Genomic DNA, 21,354 nt, shown 5'->3' with positions numbered 1-21,354 from the left:
AATTAATTGAGAAAGTTAGTTTTGATATATTGTTCTACTATTTCAGGGTCAAAAAAGGTTTTATATTTTGAATAATTCAAAACTGGGTTACCTGTGTTTTGCATAAATAATGTGATAAAAAGATCACCGAAGTAACTTTAGGAGTAACCACTTCATATTCTAAGATGGGACCAAATGACAACAATTCCTTATGAAACGAATATTATCCCGCCAATTGGTTGAAAACCCACACAGTTATATTTGTTAATACAAAGCCAAAAAGACACAGTTTTATTTCTATTATAAGAAACTTTGTATCCCCACTAAGGCTAATTTCCATCTGGTTCTACGGTAAGGTGATATCTTGAAAAACGTAAACAATGCTTAATCTTTATATTTTTGATGTACAATTCAATTAAATCAATCCCAAAGCAATCTTATTATAGCGTAAAAAATAATGAAAGATCTCATAAATCCGAGCGATATTTCATTAAAAACTTTCTGCATCACTTCGGTTCTCCTCAATCGATACACGTTCAATTAAGTTGTCGTATCGTAAAATGTTTTAAAATTTATAGCTTCAATATTGAATTTTAATAACTCAAAAATTTCGATGGATTGGAAATTTAAGTACATCATTTTAAATATTATTCCTTTGATCAACGAAAGGTCTATTGTTGAAGAGAAATTCTTGAGTCTCTGGACACTGCGCGTGGTTGGTTCCTTTATATTTTAGTTAGAGCTACATGCTACGATTTGTAGTAGTCGTAAAGGCTTAATCTTTGATCACAGTTCTTCTTTTAGATAAAGCTTTAATGGCCATCGTGGGTTGAGAAGTATTTGGAATTATAGTGCCTTTTATCTTTACTTCTAAACAACTTAGACTGTCCAAAATTCAATTATTGGATCTCATTGAAACAGATGACTATCACGTAATGTGGCAGTCAAAATTCAACCTTAATCAGTTGAGTCAGAATTTAGCTTTATTCCACTATAACTGATTACATAAGTGATGTTTGTAGACACGCTTACCAAATTGTTGTTTTTATATAATAATATAATATATAATATCGAATACGTCTGGACTTAGTTTATCAAAAAACACTTCAAATAAGCCCATTCATGGCGTAAGCTGAAACAATTATAAACATTTTCTAATCAATCGAAATATCCTGCGTTATTTTTAGCAGCAGTGTAAATTTTTAAAGTGTAAATTTAAAGTGTAAAAGCCAACACAAGTACCCCATGGAGCAAACATAAAAATCCTTTAATAATGTGAAAAAGCTCAGCAGAATAAAAATACGCTATCGTATATTCAATTTGAGCGAAGATGGAAAGCGTCCGATAATTGCCTTTCCTTTGGCTTTCTGTGGAAGAAAATATTGACTCCATTCAAATCGATTCTGACGCAAATTTATTCATTACCATACAGAGAGAGTATCTGCCTGGACCAAATAAAGGGCGTTGGTTTGATGTGCCAAGTGTATTTAATATTGTCATATGAATATAAATGAGCTGATTTGATATATCGTTATTTTTAATTTAAACTGTACAAAACGGACAATACAAGGGGAGGAACCACACACTACAGATCGTCGTCAAATAGTATCACGCTTATGCTACTGTTTTTATGATTTTCCTCCACGACTGGCCGTATGCTTTTCCTTCACAATCGTTGTATAATTTAAATTTTTATCAGTGAATAATGGGCAGTATTCACAGGCGATGATGGTTAGTTTCCATCTTGACATGGCTGTCATTTTGTGGCAAAATCAGTGAAACATTCTATCATAACAGAAAATATACTATATACACTACTACTTATTGCGGTTTATTTTATATTCTACACAATTGACCTTATACTACTATTACCTATTATATAAGGTCGCATAATTCATTAAACATCATTTAATATATTATGTCGGTTGGTAATACACGATTCACATTTTCGCAAAATTCTTGTTAATTAAACAACAATATTATTTATGTTTCAAATTTAATTGTTTGAATGTAGACAAGTTTTCATTCGTGCATATGTCTCTATCTATATTATGATAATAATGTGATACAGATGTATACAAACTGTAATTTATGATAAATATACCGAACGGGTGTATTCAATTTTAAATGATTAATCAATTCTTATGATTATAATTTGAAACACATAATATTACACAATTAACTTTAAACAAGGAATCTATACTAATATTATAAAGCTGAAGACTTTGTTTGTTTGAACGCCCTAATCTCAGGAACTACTGGCCCGATTGGAAAAATTCTTTCAGTGTTTTAAAGCCTATTTATTGAGGAAGGCTATATGCTATATATGCACGACGGGCGAAGCCAGAGCGGACCGCTAGTTTACAATAACTATACTTTTATTAGATTACAGAATTGCTATTGCCCCTTTAAAGTATTTAGGACAGTAAACTAATAAATAAATTCGATAACCAAAACCAATCTCATTTCGTATCGAAAAATCCAATCCAAGTTCAAGTAAGACACGAGTTTAAATAAGTTACCAGGGAATGAGATAGTTCTGGATGAAGGCTTTTACTCTATAAATGAATCTATTGTAGATGCTTGATTCCACTTTAATTACATGTTGGAGCTTAATATTGGTATAACTCGTATTTATTTATATGTCCTTTATGTATACTAACCTTTGCCTAGAGCCTACGCTCAAGTACGAATTGTAAATCTAAACAATTCAATTTTTAGGTTTATAGCATTGAAATAGGTATTGAAAAAAAATAATTTTTAAAGTATAGAAAAGGAGGATGGATTCAAATCCGCGTCCGCGAGACCTTACTTATAACGTAATGTCTACCAATATGTAAGGTCTGCAAACGACCTTACGCCTAAATAAATATTCATACATGGTGGTCGCTTACCATCAGGCAACCCATCAGATACTTTGCCCACGATGACATAAAAAAAATAAAATCCCAGAACAGTTTATATCTTAACAAACCAGATCATGAAATCTATCAATGTGTACTTTATGAAGACTCTATAAGAAGACCCTTTGATCAAAAAGAAACGATCTTTATTATTGTTTGTTGTCTGTTACTGTACATGTATTTATCAATGAGATACAAACGAGTATTTGCATTTAAAGCAAATATTTCGTTTTTTTAGGTTAGTCCCCAACGAATTCTATAGGCGACGTATGAACTACATTATGTATTTTATAACTTTAATCTAAAAGCTAATGTCTCTACAAATTATTCAGATTTATGAATGAATTTCAAAAAAAATCGTATTCTTTTCTGTATTAAATGTAACGAAAAAATAACATGATATTACTTTTTTAGATTTATCGATGAAAATCTTGACGTAAGTTTTAACTGTCAATGTAGTATATAGCCCAAGCACCTACTATATAACGTAGTAAATAATAAAAGTATGTAAGAAATAGTGACAGCCCTATCTTCCCTGTCGGCTTTAGATGCAAGCATCAAAGGCACTATGACACTGCTTTTTTCAAATGCAACAGAATGTCACAAGAGCGTTAATTTCAAAATTTCGCTTCATGAAATAAAATAAAACTTCTTAAATTATAGGAAAGGTTTTTACCGGTTTCCTTCGGTATTTCATAAGTTCTGACGATCGGTTCTCATTTTAACAAAACTATCCTGAACTTTGTGAGGACAAATCTGGAGAAATTTATAATCGACTTCGGAACTTGTTTAAAAATCGTTCAAGAGTTATTAATGAGGAATTCGATGGGTATTATATTCTTGCTTTCTTACATTATATTACTTGTATTGTGTGACTTTAATCAATTTGTTATGGTTTGAAGATGTTTAAAAATATATATTTTTAGCATATTATTAAGATGTAGAATTAAAATAATACAGTTTGCATTGATTTCATTTGAAATGAAATTAAGGAATAGAAACATTCGGATCCGCGTTATTGGCCCTACTTTTACGTGCCTCAGTGACACCCCACTGGTTAATTTTTTTACATTTTTCTCAATCTACTCTTAACTCATACAAAACTCGGCCTTAACTGAAATTTAATTTGAGAAACCCTGAAAGTAGACTGGTATAATCCTATCCTTAATTAGATTATATTTCTTGAAGTTTATATTATGAACATTAATCTTCGGCTTCTCTCAGGCGTTGTCACGTTAATACGACCTAAGAAAATTACCTGTGTAATATACTAAGCCTTCATACATTCATACCAAAGATCTACCAAATCTCTATCAAACATTCCATACATAACTTCATACTAAAATAAAACCCAATCCGTTTCGTAGCTTTTCCGTGAATAAAGTACGTACCTGCATCTTTATTTCCATACAAACAAATTAATTTGTAATATTCGTAGGATATTTTTCCAGGTGCAAGTAATTATGATCTGATCAATAATTAATTTTCGTCGTTATGCGATTTTCGAAACAGCTTCACGCAAATGTAATCTTCGTTTCCTCATTACGAAAATTGCCCAAAATTAAAATGTATCAATTTTCAATTTCCGATGTAAGATTGCGCAATTTTAATCAGAGACATCTTTGCGATTTTAAAAAGAAATCGAGGAGTCCGCTTCTGAATTGTTAATATTAACAGTCTTAAGGGAAGATGTCTCAAATTGTAAAATGTTGGCTTTTTCGTACATATCACGAATGTAAAGCAATCAATCAGAAGCTTTTATATTGTACATACATAGAAAAAAGTATTACAATTAAAAGAAATATATGAATATTAACAGAACAATAGACAGTCTTATCTCTTAAGCAGTAAGGTTATAAATAAAAATTGTTTTTATTGGTTGATGTAAGAGTAATATGCTAATAATATAAAGCTGAAGAGTTTGTTTAAAATAATCTCAGAATCTACTGCTTCGATTTGAAGATTTTATTTCAGTGTTTAATAGTTTGGATATGGAGAAAGACTATATACACAACTATGTTACAGTACAGTTTATTAGTAAACATTATAAAGAAACTAAAATATTAAAAAGAAACTATTCAATAAGTAATTAATTGTCAAAAAAGTGACGGGCTTATATAACTATACATGATAACGTGCCTAACAGCGAAGCACAGCTAAATATTAAATAATAATAATATATTATAATAGTTAAAAAAAAACTAAAAAACACGCTTTTATCATATTTTACAAATTGAAAAATAGAATAATTTTATCAAATTAGTGTATTGTCATCGGTCCTCAATAAATCTACAAAGTTTGAACGAAATCTGGCCGTTTAAAGTGGGTCAAAATCGCGCTCAAAGAAGTCGGTTACAAACAAACATACAGGTGAAGCTAATAAAAAGCGTGTAAAAAGAACCAAAAGAACTCATTAAAAATTATTTAATTTTTATGTTATCAAAAGTTTATATCGAAATTATACATATTTAAACTAATAAAGTACAATCAAGGTACAAATGAGCACAAATTAACGTTATTATTAATTTAGTTTATCAAACGATCATACCCCGGAAAATATAAGCAAACTACACGAAACATCGTCATCAAGACGACGATATAACACTATAAATATGTCATAAAACCTACTTTTTATGCCTTCTCTCGTCGACTTATTATTCCATTATGACAGTACGATAATGTAGGTCAGAGAACGCCCTGCATCTGAGACTTGTATTGTTTTCTGCAACGAAATGTCTTCGCTCGCGTCATTAAAACGGAATAATGCAGACTTCTGATGTCACTCGCAATCCGCCTGATATTTGTATCCTTTTGATTTTATACCAACCTTATCTTGTGCGTTTCTTTCCATGACGTAAATGGAGATTTTTCTTGCGGAGAAATTGTTCATTTTCATTGTCAACAAATCGCTTAGAAATGGGATTTAAATATGCCCAAGATATTTACGCTCGAAGATGGTTATTATAATTTTTCTTACATTGGTTTTGTTGGTAATGTTAGAATAAATATACCTATATAACTAGGACATTACCAGGTTTATCTAAACACTAAATTAAATGAGTGCAAAATACAAAAATTGCACATTTCTTTACTTCAAACATTCATTTCAGGTAACATCTTCATAGTCCATCAATGCTTTAACATATTTATATGTTCTCTTGTTTGTTTTAATTGTTTCGAATTATAATTTATTTCGTAATTATATGGAACTATTATGGCTTCAGGAACATCAAGTGTCTTACCTTATGAGGAAGGGAAATAAGGAATAAATTCCCCCATCACTATCCTACTAATATTACAAAAGCGAAAGTTTGTGAGGAGGGATGTATGTGTACGAGTATGTGAATGTTTGTTACTCTTTCACGAAAAACGACTGAACCGATTGTAATTAAATTTGGTACGTAGATAGCTGGACAACTGGAATAAGAAAAAGGCAAATTATTATCCCGATAATACTACTGGATAGAAACTTACGCGGGTGGAACCGTGGGGCGCAGTTAGTTAGTATTATATACCTGAATATAACCCAAGTGCCTGGAGCGATCAGCTAATCTATAACGTCAAACTATAGTTTGTCTGTCAACCGCAGTTATAGATTGCGGTTGGCAGACTCACTGACATCGAAATTTGCTTATCATAGTGGAAATTCCGGATGAAATCTATAGGTGCATTGGTATTCCTTGTTCGACTGAACGCAGACTTGAATGTTTTGGCGATAAATGTGACGTCATCGGAAAGTACAACATAAATGTATGAGATTGTTTACTTTTAGTTTTATAAAATTGATTCAATTTGAATGTTTAGATTTGCATGATGTTTGATAGTTTAGATTTTATATTTGTTTTAATAATAGTAAATTGGTATTTAGCATGTTATTTATCATTTATTAACGTCACAAACAGTTATACACCCTCATGCATTTTCTAACTTTTTATATAAAAATACAGTACACAGTTTAAACATAAGCGGTAATGAAACAGGCATTATATTTTCCTGTTATTGTATTAAATTTTCCCATAAATTTTTGTAACGTTAAGTCAAAAGTAAAAAAGTTTTATGTAAGATGTTATATAAAATAAAATACACGTACAAAATAACATAAATCCTGCAATGCACATTTTAATACAAATTCCATAAATAGGAATGTAAGAGGCTGCGCATATCCGGGATAAGTCAACTGTTGACATAACCCGGGGCTGCTGAGGTCAGAGCCGAACGAACCGTGGGAGCAACAATAGTCTCGCTAACTTTCATATCACCCTGCTACGGAAATATACTTCACAATATAGCTGCACATCTATTCACACAATTTCAAACTTTAATGCCAGCGCCTTTAAAACGAAAACCCTGTACATGTTAAACGAACTATGAAGATGGCACTTTTCTTGAATGAATCGACCCTAATTTGACTAAATCTTCGCCCGCTGTAACAGAATTCCAGCGGAATTGAAGCGTCTTGGAGACTTTAAAACGGTGATTGTATAACATTAAGCAATCTTGTATTATTTCTGTGTTTTATTACATTTATATTTATACGGAGTTCTTATTAGATTTTGTTAGTTCTTTTCAGGTTTCATACAATACAGTGCGGGCACAAAGCAAGCGCTTTGCGTCTCGCGGGACCGATTGCATAGCCGCGGAAAATTGTACAATGTTTTAAAAATACAAGAGTAAATTCGCCTGTAACAATTTTATTTATGTTTCGTAAAGTTATTGAAGTGGAAATGCAATTATTCTAGAGAATAGATCAAGTATTTTGTACATTTATTTCAGTTTTGCGGTCGAAACCTTTTATAAAAAGAAATTAATTGTAATAAAATGTTGATTACAAACCAAGCAGTTTTGTAAAATACTGGCTGTTTTAAAACATAATAGCACTAAAGCAATGTTAATATTTTAGAATGTCATATATTTTTATCATATGGAGTTGAGGTTTGTGACGTTGGCAATAGTAATCTCTTGATCTGCTAAACCGAATTCAACATTTCTTATACCAAATGAGCTGCGTTATCTGCGAGTCCCATAGACATTATTTTATTTTGTTTTATCGCGATTATCTAGTTTATAATAATACACTTGTAATTTCTCAGAATGAAGAATTAATAACATAGAACATACTAACACACAGGGAAACAAATTTAATATGTCATCTGAGTTAATACCCACCGCATTATTCTGTTAGGCAAATGGAAAACTTGGCTTAAAACTCTGGTGTCAAGTTGGGAATGCATCGTGAGTCGACATCTTTAAAATCTCGTAACATTGGCGACGCGAGGCACGAATACAATTACATGTGAGCTTCATTCAATTTATACAGATTTTTACTGTTAAAATGATTATATATTTTTTTATGAGATTACTAGCTGCGCCCCGCGTTTTCACCCGCGTAAGTCCGTATCCCGTAGGAATATCGGGATAAAAACGTGCCTATATGTTATTCCAGTTGACCAGCTGTCTACGTACCAAATTGCAACCGGTTCAGTAGTTTTTGCGGGAAAGAGCATACACACACACATCCTTACAAACTTTCCCTTTTATAATATTAGTAGGATACACAAAGAAACTGGTGGGTTGCTTGATAGTAAGCAAGCAGAAATGCACAGATACGCCCAGAAACTCAGAAAGCAATACATATAAGCTCAAAAAACCTGCTTATAGACCGACGTAACTTATTTGTATAAGAAGTTTAGAAACGGTATTATGGTCAAGTAATACGTTATGCATAGCATTATGATCGTCCCTATTAATATGCCTTATAAATAAGAGGATAAAGCACCTTTTCGTCTAATAAATTATGGGCTTCATTTTTGCACTGATTTTGTATGTGACCTTAAGAGAGGTCATATAACATGGAATATCAGAGTAGCTCAAAGTTTTTTTATTATACAAACCAATTTAAAAGATTGGAAAGCGCAAAGATTCTAATTTATTCATAGACATTGCTGACCTATGTAAAATATGTCGAGTTATTTAAAAACTGACCAGTGTACGGTCTACATAATATCATATCTATAGGTAGCAGAGCATGTAGGTAATTAAATAAACACATTTATAATTCCCATTTGCCCTTATCACATCATTCGATAATAATTGGTTTTTATTATTAATAAATATTTATTTATTGAAATTAAATAGATGAAGAATACAATAATTTTATTAGAGTACATAATTATTGTGTTAAGATCCCAATAGAACAAAAATTCGACAATTATTATTCCATAATACGAAACAGCTTAACCACTTAATCAATTTTATTAAACGATGTACCTATATTTAGTCGCAATTTACAATGACAGAAGTAAAAAAAAATCTATAATTGTTAAGTTGTCGTTTAAAAAGATTGTAATGTATGAATTAATAAATAAATTGTTTAATGTGTTCACACAAAAACGAATCGAAATTCACAAATTCTTTCACCATTAGAAAGCTACATCTTCATTAAGTGACATAGGCTATATATGTACCACGGATGAAACCGCGGCCAACAGATTTCGAGGGTTTTATTTATATTGAAATAGCCTTAGAGGTAATTTTAAACCGTCACATTTTTTATCACTGTTTTAGAACGCAAAAGCTACAGAATATTCGCATACCGTACAATTTTTATAAAACAAACAAAATCAACGTGTTTGATTGAAACTTGAGTGTTGTAGTTGAGTTAAGTAATATATTTAAACATCCTTGTATAATAATAATTTTAACAATAAAACTAGCCTATATTGTAAGAGAGAACGAAACTAAATTAAAATAGGACCACACGGATAGCAAAAACTTCGATAAAAAAAACCATCAACAAAAAATTACTTAAAAAAGGAATCATAAAATCGGTCTACCCAGCCGAAAGTTCTCATATATCAATCATAAAACAAATAAAAAAATACATAAAAACCTCCTCTTTTTTGAAGTCGGTTGAAAATAACATTAATTCTTGCCATAAGTAATGGCCGTATATTCATTGCGTATAAGGTTTAAATTAATAAACAGCAGTCGAGTCGTGTTGAGTTACGTGATTTATAAAGGAACAGGATTTATGCGTTTTTTTTTTAATTTATTGTCCTTTTAAAGTACAATGTATTTATGACATAATATTTATAAAAAAAATTACATTGACGAGGACCGTTTCTTTTTCCTCATCCTTCCCAGTCTTCCCCTATTCCTTTCCCCTTAAAAACGGGCAGTGGAATCGCAGACCCACTTACTCTGCAAATATTCATGAGTGGTAGTGATCGCTTACCATCAGGCGAACCACCAGCTATGACATAAAACAACATTATGTAGACTGTATCCGGATAGTGGGAGCCGGAGGCCAGTATCCTTCTCCTCATCTCTACCAGTGTGTTTAAATATTGCCTTATAAGCCATATTTTATATCTAATACCATCAGGCAACCTACAAGATCAGCTGCTTACTAATTGCTATGATAATATGAAATTTTTTCTGGATTTTTTATTAGTTTCATCCGCTGGCGAATTTGTTTTTCTGCTACGTAAGCTCACTGCCAAGTATCATCAAAACTCGTTCAGGGATTTTCGCGTAAAGGAGTATGATACACACATCCATCCTCACAAACTTCGCATTTATAATTTTAGTTTCGGTGTTATTTCAAGTAATATTGGTAGGTATGCGTCTCTTATACGAAAATTTAATATAATTACATCTTTAACCAATATAGGGTAATTACCAATTTCGAACCTAATTAAATATGTAAATTATTAATTAGTTTTGAAGAAATACATATTATTTAAATATATATTATACATAAAAGCAATATTACCTTTTCAGTGTACGGGCTAACATTAGTTTATTAAAGCTTTTACGACCCAAAAAAAGATAATAAATATCTAGGCCTCCTCTCCGGCCTTTATAACCTGTTGTTTACTAATTTACTATTATAAGGGCGTAAACAATATTAGCAGTAATAGAATTGTACTGAGAAACTTACCCTCATTTAAAAATATATGAAAATTACTCTAATTATTTCATGACTTTAAAAATAATATCGAACATCACTTCCTTATCTGACTATATATCTTTTCCCTATTATACGTGGAGTTAATTTTAACTAAATACACAGCATTTCGTTCCGGCATACCCTGTAATACATAATATATAGGCTATAGCACTCAATGCGTACATATTCAATGATAATAGATTTTTTTAATCTGTTCAGCAGTTCTTAAGATTAGCGTAATTCAAACAGAATTTTATGGATGTATAATACTAAGCATAGAGTACTTACTTTTTACCCGCAATCTGCCCCTCATACAGAATTCTCAAGGAAACGCAACGTTTCGCCGTGATAAAAAATTGCCTACAGTAGCCTCTTTAGCATCCAACTTTCACAAAAACCATACAATTCAGTACAGCCTCGCATTTATAACCTTATTAATGGTTGCATTTACATTTCGATTTAGCGTAAACACTCCATATTTATTTTAATTTACCATCGAGTTAGATTCCAGAAACTGCAATGCAGAGTAACCAATCGTATACCTTCGTAATTGAAATACCACTGGTATTAATATTACAGTTTTGATTGCATTCGCAATTAATTCCATACAAGTTGTATTACGTAAGGGACGGATTAAATTTACGCCAATCTGTAATTATGTGAACTTAATGCTGTGTTTTGATAGGCTTTACATGCGTGTATAATAAAATTTAGTTTAAAAAACTAAAAATACGTGCCTTAATTATAGACTCGATTATTGTTTCACTTGCTCTTCTATATAAATAAAGAAAATAGTATGTCCTGGCGATACTAGTGAGGGTAGTAAGATAATCGGATGAAATTATTTTGGCACTGTTCCATAAATCTTGTTATATAAATTAATATGCAACTGCTTATTTTGAAAATAAACATATAACCACTCCATAATATAAAGCTTGTAAAACCTCGCGTCAGGAACAAAATTTGCAATTACAAGTGTTGAAAAACAGAATAAAAATATATGTATATATTATATAACATCTCACTTCCTCTTTCATGCTTAAACATTAAAACTTCACCACCTCCACAAAATAAATCTCGCCGTGTTTTAGTGAAACTTTTAATTCGCTGAGAAAGAATGAAAACTTCATGAATTAAGTTCATTTAACATTCAAAGTGTCGTGGACAAAGGAACTAATGTAAATTCGTGTTGCAAGAGATATAGGTCAAAGAAACACGGGTTTAATGTAGTGTGCTGTGATAAATTTTTGTTATTTTTCCTTCTGTCGTTGGAATAGTACTCAGTCAACTGATCTTCAGTTGAGAATCGAATACCGGTTTAAGAAGGGGATAAACAAAATGCTTATGTTGGTGTGTGACGTAAAAAGGGCTGTATATTTTGGGAATTTAGAAAGAAAGCAAGAAAATCGTTTATATAACTTATAAGGATATATAAACAATAAAAAATAGATAAAGAGGAGTACAGTAAAAGTGGGGAAAAATGTAAATATCTATATCACATTTAGGCCATTTTTTTTTTGAGTGGCGTAATCTTACATAGATACCCTTGGGGAAAGGAGCCGTGGGTTATGTCGGATTCCTACTGACTAAAACACCACTGTGTTCCGACGAGCCATTTTAGTGAGAGGGGCCACGGGAGCTGGTTAGTATACGTCCGCAGCCCACACTCAGTGCAAGATTACTGGTTGTCAGTGGACGCCTTATGACTTTATTCACAGTGGATTTGTTCATGCTTAAAACTCCTAAGTTTCGATGTAAATATAATTGAACATTTAGTTCTATACCTAACAATTTTTTGTATATGAGTTTTTGTTCATTGAATTTTTGTCTTCTTTTTTCAGGCGAAAAAAGTTGAACACCCCCAATGCGTAGGAGTTTAATGGTAAGTAAATAATTTCATAATTATAATTTAGACCCGTGGTAGGTAATTTAGACCGCACAAAAACAATGTCTAACGAAAAATGCTAAAATCGGCATAATTAAGCGAAAACGTTTTGCTTAAAAACATTCAATGTTAGGAGATTTTGATAAATCTCGCAGGAATAACAAAAAAAAAAAAAAACCACCAACGGTTCTCTAAAAATATACAGCGCAGTGGCGTGGAGTTTCCGTCGAATTAAAATGTATATTCTGGCTTCCTACATCCATAGCATTTATTGTGACAGCTGATGCCAACGATCTAATTGAATGAACAATTTCATACGCGAAACTGAGTAACAATTTACATTCAATTTACATACGTTTTAGACATCCAAAATGGGGACACGAGTTAATTGATATCTGGCGAATAGAAATAGTATTTATGGGTTGTTAGCATATCGCCGATAGCTTCGTCCACATAGTTAAAAGAAAATTTATTAAGTTCCGGGTCTTACCCCGATTCCCGTACACGTTGGATTTTCAATATGAAAAATATCCTAAGCGATTTCTCGGACCTCAAACTATCTCTGTACCAAATTCTTAATACACTTAATACACATAGTAAATATTGCCACAGCTCATATGTTATTCTGGTACATAAGCTATATCCCTACTAAGTACCACCAAAATCCGTTCAGTGGTTTTCGAGTGAAAGTCCAACAAACAAACATAAATGCATCAATCCTTTTGTTTTTGCTTATCACATCAAGGTTAATAAAATATAGACTAATTAGAACTCAATGCTTTCCTATAGTTAGCATATAAAGTATCAAAAACCAGATATATTTGAACACAGAAAGCCGTTGGTCTCGTGAGAGCAGTAAAATGAAACCGTTTGAGGTAACCAGAGGCTTTGTTTACTGCGTAATAATGAATTCCCAGGAAAATTATCACGATACCCTATTTCTTATAAGGAAATTTAAGAATAAAACTAGATATTAATTCTATTGGATGAAGGTAGTTTGAAAGATGAATCTGTTGCTGTCTCATGTGACTCAGAACGAGAGAAAGAGAACAGTGATGTATTAGAATAAAATCAATTTATTAGATACACGGAATTACTGTGGCTTACCTTACTTAAATTTAAGTCTAAAAAACTATATAACAATTACCCTATATAATATATAGGCCTATAATATATATTCTTTGCCGAAACTCCTTCCTTTGATAACAATACTAAAGTTATGACTCTTAACACTCTTTCTTCTATTCCAACTCCGAATTTTCCTCCGTTCTGTCTTAATCAATTTTCTAGTTGTGATGTTAAGAAGAACATCATGTCTCTATCATCTAATGCTGTCGGGAGTGATTGTATTAGTCGTAGCATGATCCTACCTATCCTCGACGTAGTCGTTCCTGTCATTCAATTCAATTCAATTCAATTTATTTCATACATACATACATACATACATTTTTGACATTTTTAAATTTACAATTATAGCAATTACAATTTAGTTTATATAAATCATTTAAGTTTATATGTCATTACCCATATACTAAACACTTCTGTTACCCAGGGTACTTTCCCTATGGCTTGGAAAACGGCAAACATTATTCCTCTTCCAAAAAAATGTAATCCTTCTTCCTTTTCCGATTTTCGGCCTATCTCCATTTTACCATTCCTGTCTAAATTCCTCGAAAAGTTGGTGCATAACCAATTAGCCATCTTCCTTAACAAAAATAACTTATTGAATCCTCTCCAGTCTGGCTTTCGGCCCGGCCATGGTACGACTACTGCTCTCATCAAAGTCACAGATGACATTAGATTTGGCATGGATAACAAGCAGCTCACTTTACTTACGTTGCTAGATTTTAGTAACGCTTTTAGTTCCGTTGATTTCGATATCCTTGTGGGTCTGCTTCGTTCTTTTAACATATCTCCAACTAGTATTGACTGGTTTCATAGTTATTTATGTGGATGCCGGCAAAAGATTCACAGCGATGAGGTCTCCTCGTCATGGTGTGATATTCAAGCCGGTGTACCTCAAGGTGGCGTTTTGTCTCCTCTCCTTTTTACTATATTCATTAATTCTATCTCGAAATCCTTATCTTCTCTCTACTACATGTATGCCGATGATGTCCAGATATACATCCAGTCAACCTTAGCAGAGTTACCGATCGCTATTCAAACAATGAATAATGACTTGAATTCTATCGCTCTGTGGAGCAACCAGTTCGGCTTGAAGGTTAACCCTTTGAAAACTCAACTCATCATTGTTGGTAGTCCCTCGCTAATCGCGAAAGTTGACTGGCCTTCGCTTCCTTCAGTTTTTTTGTGTGGCACTCAACTCCCTTTCAGTAAGCAAGTTAAGGATCTAGGTATATATATCGATCAAACATTGTCGTGGGATGTTCAATTGAAGGATGTAAGTAGGAAACTGTTTGCTTCTGCGGGAGCTTTGCGACGACTACGTAATCTTCTACCCATTCCAACACAGCTAGCGATCGCTCATTCCCTTCTCCTATCTCACCTTGACTATGCAGATATAACTTATCTTGATCTATCTGAGGCCCAGTTAGATAGGCTTGAAAGACTCCAAAACTTCTGCATTCGATTTGTCTTTGGGCTGAGAAAATATGATCACGTTTCCGACTTCCGTAAGAGGCTGAAATGGCTCCCTATTCGTCTGCGGCGTAATTCCCATATTCTTCATCTTCTGTACTGCGTGTTGTTTGATCCAAAAGCTCCAAGCTATCTTCGAGAGAAATTTAAATTTATGAACTCTACTTGCTTACGCTCCTCGACTAATCTTTTACTACTGATTCCGGCCCATAAATCAAAATTCTACCACAATTCTTTTGCTGTTCGTGCGGTTCAGTTGTGGAACTCTCTCCCCACAAATGTAAGACGAGCGCAAAATTTAAACGTTTTTAAAAATTTATTAATAAAGAATTTTCATTCATTCATTCATAGGCATTCCCATAATAATAGAATCAAAATCATTCACCCAGTCGGAAGTTCTGAGGTAACAAAAACAAAAAATCTTTGTCAAACTGCGCTCTCTCCTCTTTTTCTTTCTTTTTGAAGACTATTGAAAAAAGATTAATGAATTATCCAACAACACACAAGACTCACAATAAACAAATTGAAAAATCCCCGCATTCGGTTCTAATCAGCTTACAAGAACCACTCTTCAATAGGCTTTCAAAGTCCTAATGGAAAATGAATCGCAAGGGAGCAAACTGTTTCTGTGATGGATGGCGGCCGAACGTTATTACAAATTCATTAATTACGCCGCAAATTTGTTTAATAGTCGATTATAATCGTGCGTAATGCGAGTGTTAGATCATTAGTTATTACTGAAACCGATAAACTGAAGTTAGTATGCGTAAATACTACTAGTAACGCATGTGCTATGAATAGGTTTAAACCTTTTCCTTCAATAACTTTTGATATATGAAAAACTTCGCATCAAAATCTGTGGCGTTCTTTCATAGATCTATGCATATATAGGGACAGACGATGGAATGCGACTTTGTTTTTAGGGTTCCCAAAAACGAGACCCGATAACTAAGATTTCACTGTGCGTCTGTCTGTCACCAGGCATCTCATGAACCATGACAGTTAGAAAGTTGAAATTATCAGAGGGTAATTGTATTTCTGTTGCCACTATAACAACAAATAATTAAAATCGATACTAAGCAACAGTCGGCCCGGCCTTAAATTGGATGGGTGTCCAGATGTTTTTGCAAGTGGTCTTTAAAATATTTATATATAACCATACGGATACAGAGTATGTTTATGTATGAGTATTATAAATATCTTGTGGTACAAATGTACCTAGATTAAATAGACTTCTATAACAATTCAACTAATTTAATTCAACCATTTATAGAAAGCTATCATTTTTATACAATTAAATAAAGTAGTTCGTAGTCTCAGAGGATATTTAAATATACTAAAATACTGTTTAATTTAATACGTTCCTACAAATAACGATGACTGTCACAAATCACGTTATACAAATGGAGTATAATTAGTTATTTTAGCAAAACAGCATCGGTCCATATCCTTTCTGAAGATTATCCTACTAATATTATAAATGCGAAAGTTTGTAAGGATGTGTGTGTGTTTTTTACTCTTTCACGCACACTCAACCGATTGCAATGAATTCGGTACGTAGATAGCTGGACAACTGGAATAACATATAGGCAATTTAGTATTTTCTTGTGTTTGATTTTACGCGAGTATTATACATTTAGAAATTAAAGACTTTTAAACGGATTTTGAACGCGATTTGTTCATTATATTATTCAATTCATGTAACATCTCAGTCTCCCCGTACCACGCTCGCTGTAAAATGTTCGAACCGTCGGGTTAATAATATAATGAACAAATAGCGTTTAAAATCGATTTAAAATTCTTTAATTTCTAAATATAGGAAATTATTCCCGATATTCCTGCGGGATACTCGGGTGAAACGGCGGGGCGCAGCTAGTATTTTACAAATCGTTATTTGTCTCCAATTCTCTTTTCCTAAGGACATTTCCAGCCTTTGGCATTATCTTTATTAAAGTTATTTTCCATCAATATTCAAATAAACCCGTAACGTATTTTGTATCTTGTTTTCTTTGCGAATAACATTACATAAATACGATTTTATTTGATTTATTCGTTGCTTTTGTCTTAAGTCTTTTTACAGTTACATTTTTGGTAGCTTGTAGCTTCCAGCTATGCCTTGGGGAAATAACATATAACAAGGTTAAATTCCATAGATTTATAACATTTTATGTGGGGTTTAAGGAAAATTATTGGCTCGTGTTTTATCGAGCCTGCTTGTTGAGTACAATTTCACATTATTATTATGAAATTATAGACAATAGATACACTAGTCTTGTACAAATATCAAGTTTAATTTGCTTTTTTCAAGATATATTAATGTAAAGTGAATATTTGATATTGTAAAGTGATATGGTCCCCTTTTTGTATGAAAGTATTTTAGTTTCTTTACACAAAATTCGTTTTAGCCAGACTTCGTGTGTATACATATATATACATAAACATTCGAATAACCTGTCATTAGATATTCGAGAACCGCAAACCATAAATAGTGAAATACCCCCTCAAGTCAGTTTAGTTCTTAGATTCTGCCTCTGTTTCATCAATGTCGTATTTTTTCTCTTCTTCCATTGTTGTGAATTAAATTAGTAAATATTTATTGTATATAATATTACTATATGAACTCATATGTATTATTTTGTAAATATTCTAAGTTTAATTTGTAATTTTTCATATTTTTCTTTCGATGTTGTTGTTATATAATGGAAGAAAATGTTGTTCAAAATATAGTAGAATAAACCATTATCATTGTTTCTTTTTTCACCTATTAATCTTGCAATATGTCCGTCTATAAGACTTATTAAACATTATCGCATTTCCGACCAAACCACAACCATCATAAATATTTGAACCTCAATAAGTAATTAACACTTATCCACCGACGCCGAGTAATTTAGTACATTCTCGCAGTCTAGCATCTAGGTCGACTGAAGACGCAAACTTGGAACAGTTCCAAAGAGATGATGTAGCGACGATACAACTTGAACAAAAACTATTCACGGGGAGCGTTTTTAAATCCTTTCTTGCTTTACAAAGCCTATAGAGCTTATGTGAGTAGACTTGACGAATGTGTCAATTGTAAAAGATGGGTGATACAATGTTGTGCTGTCTGTTTGTCTGTAGGTCTATATCACTATGTAGATTATAGAGCTGTTAACTTAATTAGTAGACTGACAGTATTTTTTTGTGTATAATTTTACGCGCGTATTATACATTTAGAAATTGAAGACTTTTTAACGGATTTTAAACGCAATTTATTTATTAGTTCAACCTCCACGTGACCCTCGCTGTAAAGTATTTGAAATGTCAGGTTAATTAATATAATGAATAAATCGCGTTTAAAATTCGTCAAAAAGTATTTAATTTCTACATAGAAGACTGATCTTATTTTTTTAACAAAATAGTAATGCATGGGGTGTACCTCTCGATATTTAAAAAGAAGCGAAGCACAGTAGTTTATTTAGTTGTGGTATTGAGATTTACAGGAATGGCTGAATAGAAATGTAAACTCTAATCATAATAGCAACTAAAGCTTTTAAAAGCTTGGAAGCTAGACTGGGATAGATTCTAGTTATTTTTTTTGTATAATTATTTAAAAAGTGCGCCCCGCGGTTTCACCCGCGCGATCGGTATCCCGTAGGAATATCGGGATAAAAAGATTTGATTGCCTATATGTTATTCCAGTTGTTCAGCTGTGTACGTACCAAATTTCATTGCAATCGGTTCAGTAGTTTTTGCGTGAAAGAGCAACGTAATGTAGGATTAGTGAGCTTATTGTATGGGTATCTAACGATCTCGAGGTTTAACTGTGTAAACACATTCTTATAATTATATCGATATATCCAATTGGCTATATCATTTCAACTGACAGATAAGGTAATCAGAACATACCCAGAAGCTGTGAACCCGTGTGGATTTGTATGTAGGAGTCGAACACGCTTGGGTACGAATTGGGCTCGCGCCGTGGAAGTACCACACCCCCACAGAAAACCGGCGTGAAATAGTGGCATGCCACTGTGTTTCGTACAGTGGGGGAGACGAAGGTCCGTTCCCTTTTCCTCACCCATCCCAGTCCAAAAAACCCGACCATAAATACTGCAAAGTGAAATTCTTTAAAATTGTATTATATTTAGAGTGCAATAATTCTTGAACTAAGCACTATAAAGCGTAGAATGGTATTTCTGGCATATGTAGAGACCTAAATCATATAAACAACCTGAATATTAAGTTATGAACTTCATGCAAGCACAGTGTGAAATTTCAACATAACTTTAAGTTAACGCATGTTATTTTAACACATCTGTTATTTTCGTAAATAAGTTATATTCTAGCATTCAGATCAGAATATGTTAATCGACAAAAATAAATTGAAATATTATTTCATAATAAAGAAGAGGTTTTCACAGCATGCTTATGCTTTATATTGTTTTGCTCTTTGTCACTTTGCATGCTCCGTTCTGAAAATTCTAATTTATTAAACCGTTTATCATAGGATTTAACGTATACATCATATCTAAAACTTGAAACTACCGTTAATTATTGCTCACTCACTATTTTTGTCTTTTAATAACACCAGCTTCACGCCCTGGCTCCGCCCGGGCAGCTATTTATCGCTTGATTATTGAAATAACATAAACTATCCTACCATTAAGTTGTATCAAACTGCACATGGTTTGCAAATTTGATTAATCTGTTGAGTAGTTTAGGAGTCCATCGCGGGCAAACATGGTGAGACGTAATCTATATAATATATAGATTGAGATGAAAGCATCATTTTATGTTTAGGTATAATAAATTAACATATCCATTTAATAATATATCAAACTCAATGGTGACTGAATTACTGACTGACTGATTGACTGACTGACATAGTGCTCTATCAACGCACAACCCAAACCACTAGACAGATCGGGCTTAAGTTAAGGTTAAGGCTGAATTTTGATAAATTCTACCCCCAATCGTGCATAAAAGTTTGTTCTATAAAAATTTATTAGGACCGCGCGAGCGAAGCTGTGGACTACGGCGCGCTAATAATACGTTTTACCATAATTTTATTTACTCGGACACTATAATCAAATAGGCCTGAAATAAAACCAAATTTTACATTCACCTCGCAATAAATTCAACATTTGACTCCAACAAAAGTATTTGATGTTTTCAGAAACATTAAAATTATCGTGCAGTTTAAAACGTTGGACCGCAACGATATATTTGATTGTAATAAAAGCTTTTCAGTCTATAAACGAAGCCATGGAGATAAACTCGATACGTAAATTGTTTTGTAAATGCGTTTCGGTTTTTACCGAGATAATGTGTCGATTTATTTCGGGATAACTGATGAAGTAGCTTATAGGCTTAGCTGATTAAGATATTTTGTTGGGGGTAGTGGTGAGAGAGACATGTTCTTTGTAATTTTGTTTTAGATAGTAAAAAATGTAAATATGATATGTATACTTAGTAAAAATCAACACTGAACTCATAAGCTCCATTTAACAAAATTAGAATAGTAGTGACGTACGAGTGGTAGAAATTCTGCATCTATTATCAGTGTTTTAAAGAATTTGTAATAAGGAGGTTATCAAATCTTTATTTTTTTTGTTAGCTGCCTCATAACCTTTTACTGGATGAACTGATATATACATTATCATAGTAGCAGTTGTATGTGTAGGTTAAGGAGTATATAAAAAGTATATGTAAAGATAATATTGAATTAACATACATACAAAACCAGCGGTGCTTCTCACCCACATCGTTCATGAAGTTATTATAGCGTTCCTCGATAAATAGAATATTCAACACAAAAGTATTTTTAGTAATACAAATCAGCAGTTCCTAAGTTTAGCACGTCCAAACAAACAAGCTCTTCAGCTTAACCATATTAGAATAGATTTATAAAACATTTAGTTTCAATGTATGTGTATGTGTGAGTAAATTGTATCCTTTCATATAAATAATTATTGTACAAACATAATACTTAGTCTGGCCATAAATACTGTTACACTTAATTATAAAAAAATATTACATTTGAATTTCGAATCTGT

General features: G+C 32.5%; 1 protein-coding gene across 2 annotated transcripts in view; it reads left to right on the top strand.

The window, feature by feature from the left end:
* LOC119832912 (connectin-like) overlaps positions 1-21,354 on the top strand; it is a 175,718-nt gene that overhangs the window by 85,084 nt on the left and 69,280 nt on the right. For both annotated transcript variants that reach the window (XM_038356736.1, XM_038356735.1), the window contains exon 3: positions 12,675-12,715. The gene's annotated coding sequence lies outside the window, so the exon portion shown is untranslated. The remainder of the gene's footprint in view (positions 1-12,674; positions 12,716-21,354) is intronic.

This window comes from Zerene cesonia, chromosome 16, assembly GCF_012273895.1.
Source record: "Zerene cesonia ecotype Mississippi chromosome 16, Zerene_cesonia_1.1, whole genome shotgun sequence".
NCBI classification, from domain to species: Eukaryota; Metazoa; Arthropoda; class Insecta; order Lepidoptera; family Pieridae; genus Zerene; species Zerene cesonia.
Note: the sequence above shows the minus strand (reverse complement) of the source record. Positions and strands in the feature narration are given on the sequence as shown.